The sequence below is a fragment of the Danio rerio genome, chromosome 7 (assembly GCF_049306965.1).
Source record: "Danio rerio strain Tuebingen ecotype United States chromosome 7, GRCz12tu, whole genome shotgun sequence".
Taxonomy (NCBI): domain Eukaryota; kingdom Metazoa; phylum Chordata; class Actinopteri; order Cypriniformes; family Danionidae; genus Danio; species Danio rerio.
The window spans coordinates 79363890-79372500 of record NC_133182.1 but is presented as its reverse complement, the minus strand read 5'-3'; the positions used below and the strand labels follow the sequence as shown (position 1 = coordinate 79372500).

General features: G+C 36.3%; 1 protein-coding gene across 4 annotated transcripts in view; it reads right to left on the bottom strand.

Moving 5' to 3' along the window:
- The window catches only part of arhgef40 (Rho guanine nucleotide exchange factor (GEF) 40), a 91227-nt gene that overhangs the window by 64980 nt on the left and 17636 nt on the right, over positions 1 to 8611 (bottom strand). The window contains exon 1 of one of the 4 annotated variants that reach the window (XM_073907716.1): positions 7466 to 7741. The exons of the other annotated variants lie outside the window; for them this stretch is intronic. The gene's annotated coding sequence lies outside the window, so the exon portion shown is untranslated. Of the gene's footprint in view, positions 1 to 7465; positions 7742 to 8611 lie in introns of those variants that run through there. 4 annotated transcript variants of the gene reach the window in all.

Genomic DNA, 8611 nt, shown 5'->3' with positions numbered 1-8611 from the left:
TGCAGCATGACAATATCAGTCTGAACCTCTTTAATGGCAGTCTATGGGACAGTTGCTAGGGTGCAGTATCTGGTTGTTAGGGTGTGGCTAGAAAGTTAAAAGGCCATCGGTGATTGGCTGCTGGCTAGACTGAGTTAAATGAGCTCAGCCATTAGTCTGTAGGACAGTTTGATGCAGAGTTATGAGCTCACAAAGTTTGATCCAATGTAAAGTCAATGAGAGTCTTTTGCAATGGAAGTCTATGGGACGGTTTCTAGGGTCCAAAAGTGGTTGCTAGGGCGTGGCCAGAAAGTTTAAAGGTGATCAGTCATTGGCAGATTGATGGTCTGAGTTAAATGAGCCTAGTTAGAAGTCTGTGTGACATTCTGACGCGGAGTTATGAGGTCGCAAAGTTTGATCCAATGTTACGTCTATGGGATTTTTCCGACGGTCCCGGGACGTTTTTCGGAAAACCGAAAGTCGGATCAGTCGGAAAAGATATAGCAACTCGAGTCAGAATAGTTCGGAGGTCTGACCCAAGTTTGATGGTCATAGCTTGAAAGGCCTAGGACGAGATAGAGTTTAATTTTTAGTCTCAGAAGAAGAATAATAATATAGAACTAGATTCTTAAAGTTTGAGAACAAACTTTGAGGCTGGCTTGTGAAAGCCTGACGGTAATAGTTTATTTAGTTTAAACAGTTTTTAAAACTATGAAAAGATAGATAGATAGATAGATAGATAGATAGATAGATAGATAGATAGATAGATAGATAGATAGATAGATAGATAGATAGATAGATAGATTAGCATGTTATTAGCATGATTCTAACATGAATTAGCATGTTTTTAACATGATTTTAGCATGAATTAGCATGTTACTAGCATGATTTTAGCATGAATTAGCATGTTACTAGCATGATTTTAGCATGAATTAGCATGATTCTAGCATGAATTAGCATGTTGTTAGCATGATTCTAGCATGAATTAGCATGTTGTTAGCACGATTCTAGCATTAATTAGCATGTTACTAGCATGATTCTAGCATGAATTAGCATGTTGTTAGCATGATTCTAGCATGAATTAGCATGTTACTAGCATGATTTTAGCATGAATTAGCATGTTACTAGCATGATTCTAGCATAAATTAGCATGTTGTTAGCATGATTCTAGCATGAATTAGCATGCTACTAGCATGATTCTAGCATGAATTAGCATGTTGTTGGCATGATTCTAGCATGAATTAGCATGTTACTAGCATGATTTTAACATGAATTAGCATGTTACTAGCATGATTCTAGCATAAATTAGCATGTTACTAGCATTATTCTAGCATGAATTAGCATGTTACTAGCATGATTCTAGCATGAATTAGCATGTTGTTAGCATGATTCTAGCATGAATTAGCATGTTACTAGCATGATTCTAGCATGAATTAGCATGTTGTTAGCATGATTCTAGCATGAATTAGCATGTTACTAGCATGATTTTAGCATGAATTAGCATGTTACTAGCATGATTCTAGCATAAATTAGCATGTTGTTAGCATGATTCTAGCATGAATTAGCTTGCTACTAGCATGATTCTAGCATGAATTAGCATGTTGTTAGCATGATTCTAGCATGAATTAGCATGTTACTAGCATGATTCTAGCATAAATTAGCATGTTACTAGCTTTATTCTAGCATGAATTAGCATGTTACTAGCATGAATTAGCATGTTGTTAGCATGATTCTAGCATGAATTAGCATGTTACTAGCATGATTTTAGCATGAATTAGCATGTTACTAGCATGATTCTAGCATAAATTAGCATGTTGTTAGCATGATTCTAGCATAAATTAGCATGCTACTAGCATGATTCTAGCATGAATTAGCATGTTGTTAGCATGATTCTAGCATGAATTAGCATGTTGTTAGCATGATTCTAGCATGAATTAGCATGTTACTAGCATGATTTTAGCATGAATTAGCATGTTACTAGCATGATTCTAGCATAAATTAGCATGTTACTAGCATTATTCTAGCATGAATTAGCATGTTACTAGCATGATTCTAGCATGAATTAGCATGTGAATAGCATGATTCTAGCATGAATTAGCATGTTGTTAGCATGATTCTAGTATAAATTAGCATGTGACTAGCATGATTCTAGCATGAATTAGCATGTGACTAGCATGATTCTAGCATGAATTAGCATGTAACTAGCATGTTTCTAGCATGAATTAGCATATTGTTAGCATGATATATAGATAGATAGATAGATAGATAGATAGATAGATAGATAGAAAGAGGTAGATAGATAGATAGATAGATAGATAGATAGATAGATAGATAGATAGATAGATAGATAGATAGATAGATAGATAGATAGATGGTGTAAGAGCATGAGTCAAACAAGCCAACCCCCGCCTCTCTACGATGTTCTGATGCTGAGATATAGCTGGTGCCATATCGTTGCTAGGTAAATCTGTTTTGTTGCTATGGAGTTGATTGACAGCTTAGACTGATGATGTATCAAAGCTTCTTGCCAGTATGAACAGTTAAAAACAACCCCCATGTCTCTATCACAGTGCAGCATGACAATATCAGTCTGAACCTCTTTAATGGCAGTCTATGGGACAGTTGCTAGGGTGCAGTATCTGGTTGTTAGGGTGTGGCTAGACAGTTAAAAGGCCATCAGTGATTGGCTGCTGGCTAGACTGAGTTAAATGAGATCAATCATTAGTCTGTAGGACAGTCTGATGCAGAGTTATGAGGTCACAAAGTTTGATCCCATGTTAAGTCAATGAGAGTCTTTTGCAATGGAAGTCTATGGGACGGTTTCTAGGGTCCAAAAGTGGTTGCTAGGGCGTGGCCAGAAAGTTTAAAGGTGATCAGTCATTGGCAGTTTGATAGTCTGAGTTAAATGAGCCCAGTTAGAAGTCTGTGTGACATTCTGATGCGGAGTTATGAGGTCACAAAGTTTGACCCAATGTTACGTCTATGGGATTTTTCCGACGGTCCCGGGACGTTTTTCGGGAAACCGAAAGTCGGATCAGTCGGAAAGGATATAGCAACTCGAGTCAGAATAGTTCGGAGGTCTGACCCGAGTTTGATGGTCATAGCTTGAAAGGTCTAGGTGGAGATAGAGTTTAATTTTTAGTCTCAGAAGAAGAATAATAATATTAATAATAAAAATAATAATAAGTTTAATAGGATAACAGTAGTCTGGCTTGCTACACAAGCCAGCCTAATAACTAGATTCTTAAAGTTTGAGAACAAACTTTGAGGCTGGCTTGTGAAAGCCTGACGGTAATAGTTTATTTAGTTTAAACAGTTTTAAAAAGTAAGAAAAGATAGATAGATAGATAGATAGATAGATAGATAGATAGATAGATAGATAGATAGATAGATAGATAGATAGATAGATAGATAGATAGATTAGCATGTTATTACCATGATTTTAACGTGAAATAGCATGTTGTTAGCATGATTCTAGCATGAATTAGCATGTTACTAGCATGATTTTAGCATGAATTAGCATGTTGTTAGCATGATTTTAGCATGAATTAGCATGTTACTAGCATGATTTTAGCAATAATTAGCATGTTGTTAGCATGATTTTAACATGAATTAGCATGTTGTTAGCACGATTCTAGCATGAATTAGCATGTTGTTAGCATGATTCTAGCATGAATTAGCATGTTGTTAGCATGATTCTAGCATGATTTAGCATGTTACTAGCAAGATTCTAGCATGAATTAGCATGCTACTAGCATGATTCTAGCATAAATTAGCATGTTGTTAGCATGCTTCTAGCATGAATTAGCATGTTACTAGCATGATTCTAGCATGAATTAGCATGTTACTAGCATGATTCTAGCATGAATTAGCATGTTGTTAGCATGATTCTAGCATGAATTAGCATTGCACTAGCATGATTCTAGCATGAATTAGCATGTTGTTAGCATGATTCTAGCATGAATTAGCATGTTGTTAGCATGATTCTAGCATGAATTAGCATGTTGTTAGCATGATTCTAGCATGAATTAGCATGTTACTAGCATGATTCTAGCATGAATTAGCATGTTGTTAGCATGATTCTAGCATGAATTAGCATGTTACTAGCATGATTCTAGCATGAATTAGCATGTTGTTAGCATGATTCTAGCATGAATTAGCATGTTACTAGCATGATTCTAGCATGAATTAGCATGTTGTTAGCACAATGCTAGCATGAATTAGCATGATACTAGCATGATTCTAGCATGAATTAGCATGTTACTAGCATGAATCTAGCATGAATTAGCATGTTGTTAGCATGATTCTAGCATGGATTAGCATGTTACTAGCATGATTTTAGCATAAATTAGCATGAATCTAGCATGAATTAGCATGTTGTTAGCATGATTCTAGCATGAATTAGCATGTGACTAGCATGATTTTAGCATTAATTAGCATGTGACTAGCATGATTCTAGCATGAATTAGCATGTAACTAGCATGATTCTAGCATGAATTAGCATGTTGTTAGCATGATGGATAGATAGATAGATAGATAGATAGATAGATAGATAGATAGATAGATAGATAGATAGATAGATAGATAGATAGATGATAGATAGATAGATAGATAGATAGATAGATAGATAGATAGAGGTAGATAGATAGATAGATATATAGATAGATAGATAGATAGATAGATAGATAGATAGATAGATAGATAGATAGATAGATAGATAGATAGATAGATAGAGACAGATAGATAGACAGACAGACAGACAGACAGACAGACAGACAGACAGACAGACAGATAGACAGATAGATAGATAGGTAGAGGTAGATAAAGATAGATAGATAGATAGATAGATAGATAGATAGATAGATAGGTAGAGGTAGATAGATAGATAGATAGATAGATAGATAGATAGATAGATAGATAGATAGATAGATAGATAGATAGATAGATAGATAGATAGATAGATAGATAGATAGATAGATAGAGACAGATAGATAGACAGACAGACAGACAGACAGACAGACAGACAGACAGACAGATAGATAGATAGATAGATAGATAGATAGATAGATAGATAGATAGATAGATAGATAGATAGATAGATAGATAGATAGGTAGAGGTAGATAGATAGATAGATAGATAGATAGATAGATAGATAGGTAGAGGTAGATAGATAGATAGATAGATAGATAGATAGATAGATAGATAGATAGATAGATAGATAGATAGATAGATAGATAGATAGATAGATAGATAGATAGATAGAGACAGATAGATAGACAGACAGACAGACAGACAGACAGACAGACAGACAGACAGACAGACAGACAGACAGACAGATAGACAGATAGATAGATAGGTAGAGGTAGATAAAGATAGATAGATAGATAGATAGATAGATAGATAGATAGATAGATAGATAGATAGATAGATAGATAGATAGATAGGTAGAGGTAGATAGATAGATAGATAGATAGATAGATAGATGATAGATAGATAGATAGATAGATAGATAGATAGATAGATAGATAGATAGATAGATAGATAGATAGATAGATAGATAGAGACAGATAGATAGACAGACAGACAGACAGACAGACAGACAGACAGACAGACAGACAGACAGACAGACAGACAGATAGATAGATAGATAGATAGATAGATAGATAGATAGATAGATAGATAGATAGATAGATATGACAGATAGATAGACAGACAGACAGACAGACAGACAGACAGACAGACAGACAGACAGACAGACAGACAGACAGACAGATAGATAGATAGATAGATAGATAGATAGATAGATAGATAGATAGGTAGAGGTAGATAGATAGATAGATAGATAGATAGATAGATAGATAGATAGATAGATAGATAGATAGATAGATAGATAGATAGATAGATAGGTAGAGGTAGATAAAGATAGATAGATAGATAGATAGATAGATAGATAGATAGATAGATAGATAGATAGATAGATAGATAGATGATAGATAGATAGATAGATAGATAGATAGATAGATAGATAGATAGATAGATAGATAGATAGATGATAGATAGATAGATAGATAGATAGATAGATAGATAGATAGATAGATAGATAGATAGATAGATAGATAGATAGATGGTGTAAGAGCATGAGTCAAACAAGCCAACCCCCGCCTCTCTACGATGTTCTGATGCTGAGATATAGCTGGTGCCATATCGTTGCTAGGTTAGTCTGTTTTGTTGCTATGGAGTTGATTGACAGCTTAGACTGATGATGTATAAAAGCTTCTTGCCAGTATGAACAGTTAAACACAACCCCCATGTCTCTATCACACTGCAGCATGACAATATCAGTCTGAACCTCTTTAATTGCAGTCTATGGGACAGTTGCTAGGGTGCAGTATCTGGTTGTTAGGGTGTGGCTAGAAAGTTAAAAGGCCATCGGTGATTGGCTGCTGGCTAGACTGAGTTAAATGAGCCTAGCCATTAGTCTGTAGGACAGTCTGATGCAGAATTATGAGCTCACAAAGTTTGATCCCATGTAAAGTCAATGAGTCTTTTGCAATGGAAGTCTATGGGACGGTTTCTAGGGTCCAAAAGTGGTTGCTAGGGCGTGGCCAGAAAGTTTAAAGGTGATCAGTCATTGGCAGTTTGATAGTCTGAGTTAAATGAGCCCAGTTAGAAGTCTGTGTGACATTCTGATGCGGAGTTATGAGGTCACAAAGTTTGATCCAATGTTACGTCTATGGGATTTTTCCGACAGTCCCGGGACGTTTTTCGGGAAACCGAAAGTCGGATCAGTCGGAAAGGATATAGCAACTCGAGTCAGAATAGTTCGGAGGTCTGACCCAAGTTTGATGGTCATAGCTTGAATGGCCTAGGACGAGATAGAGTTTAATTTTTAGTCTCAGAAGAAGAATAATATAGAAAAATAATAATAAGTTTAATAGGATAACAGTAGTCTGGCTTGCTACACAAGCCAGCCTAATAATAATAAGTTTAATAGGATAACAGTAGTCTGGCTTGCTACACAAGCCAGCCTAATAATAAGTTTAATAGGATAACAGTAGTCTGGCTTGCTACACAAGCCAGCCTAATAATAATAATAAGTTTAATAGGATAACAGTAGTCTGGCTTGCTACACAAGCCAGCCTAATAAGTTTAAGTGAGATAACAGTATGTTGGCTTTTCAAGCCACCATAATAAAGATTTCTCTCAAATTCAAATGCAATCTAATAACATTAACAGTATTTGTCATGCGACATGCATACCTAATCGATACAAATTTAAGGTTTAATAACTATTCTTTGCGTCTTTATATATCTCTAAACTGCTATTATAGGCACAACTTTCTAGGGAGTCTTTTTCTTGACTGTTATTTAGGATCTTCAAGACCAGTGCACCTTTGCTCATTACCCTGACCTTCAATCTTTAAGTGTCGTATTCTCATACATTGCACAGGTACTTCCTACATTAATGCATTCTCATCTTACTTACCTCACAACCAAAAAGCTCTCTCTTCTTTTAGCTTATAGGCCCAATTATCCCATGACACGAATCCCCCCTCATCCGTGCCCACTCACAGGACCATGATCAAATTATGCTGAGGAATCCACGCCCCTCCCACATCATCCTCCCTACTTTCTGAAAGCCCGCCCTCTGCTTTACAATCTAAAGTTATTTTCAAAGACATAAAACTATCTTCAGCCCGTCTAGAGAATGGCTGTGAAGTCGTATTGCTTCTTCCTCCAGTGAACAGCCCCAAGTTTCTCCGTCTAATGTTCTCAATGTGCCCCAGTGTTCGGTCTGTTTATCCCTCCCCCATTTCTCAACCCAACACTCCTCCAGTCTTTCTCAGGCCCTGGTCTCTCTCTTTCTCACACACACATATGGTAGGAATTACCGTCATGACTCAGACCGAGGCTCTTGTCCCTGGCAGCTTCTCGTAGCGACAATGAAAACAGAGACGGCTGAGAATGTGTGTGTGTGTGTGTGTTTTATGCTTTCATGTGAAAGAGTTTCATAGTGAGCATTTAGCTTGTTTGTTTGTATCCCTGGATGACAAAACTTATGTTGCATGGGTATATTTTTGGAAATAACCAAAAATACATCGCATGGGTCAAACATCCAGGTACTTTCCATGTTTGTATGAGCAAAGTGTCTGTAAGTTTATTATATAAAATTTACTTTATTATGGACACACATGGTCCAAAAACAAAAACAAGGGCAAAATGACATGCATACTTCCACAAAATAAGTCACATATTTACAAATAGATTATGATGTCAATGATTCCAAGCATTTCTGACGACGAAAATAAGTGGTTTTTGTCTGTGTAAATGTCTGAGGTGTTTTGGGTGGCTGCTAGTTGCTTGCCAGAGCATTGTGGGAGTGTTTGTGGGAAATTGCTTATTAACTGAAGTAAAAAAGGCACGTCTGATATTCTAGTTTCTTGAAATTGGTGGCATCCCTCCTACACTGCAAGTTTGCACCTTTTTATTGTCCACCAGGCAAAATCCTAGACTGAATGAAAAATAAAAGTAACTGCAATCTCAAGAGTTCAAACAACACTGTAACCCAAAGCACAGTGAAGAGTAATGCTGTGTTCACACCAGACGCGGAACGCACGGATAAATTGCGCTA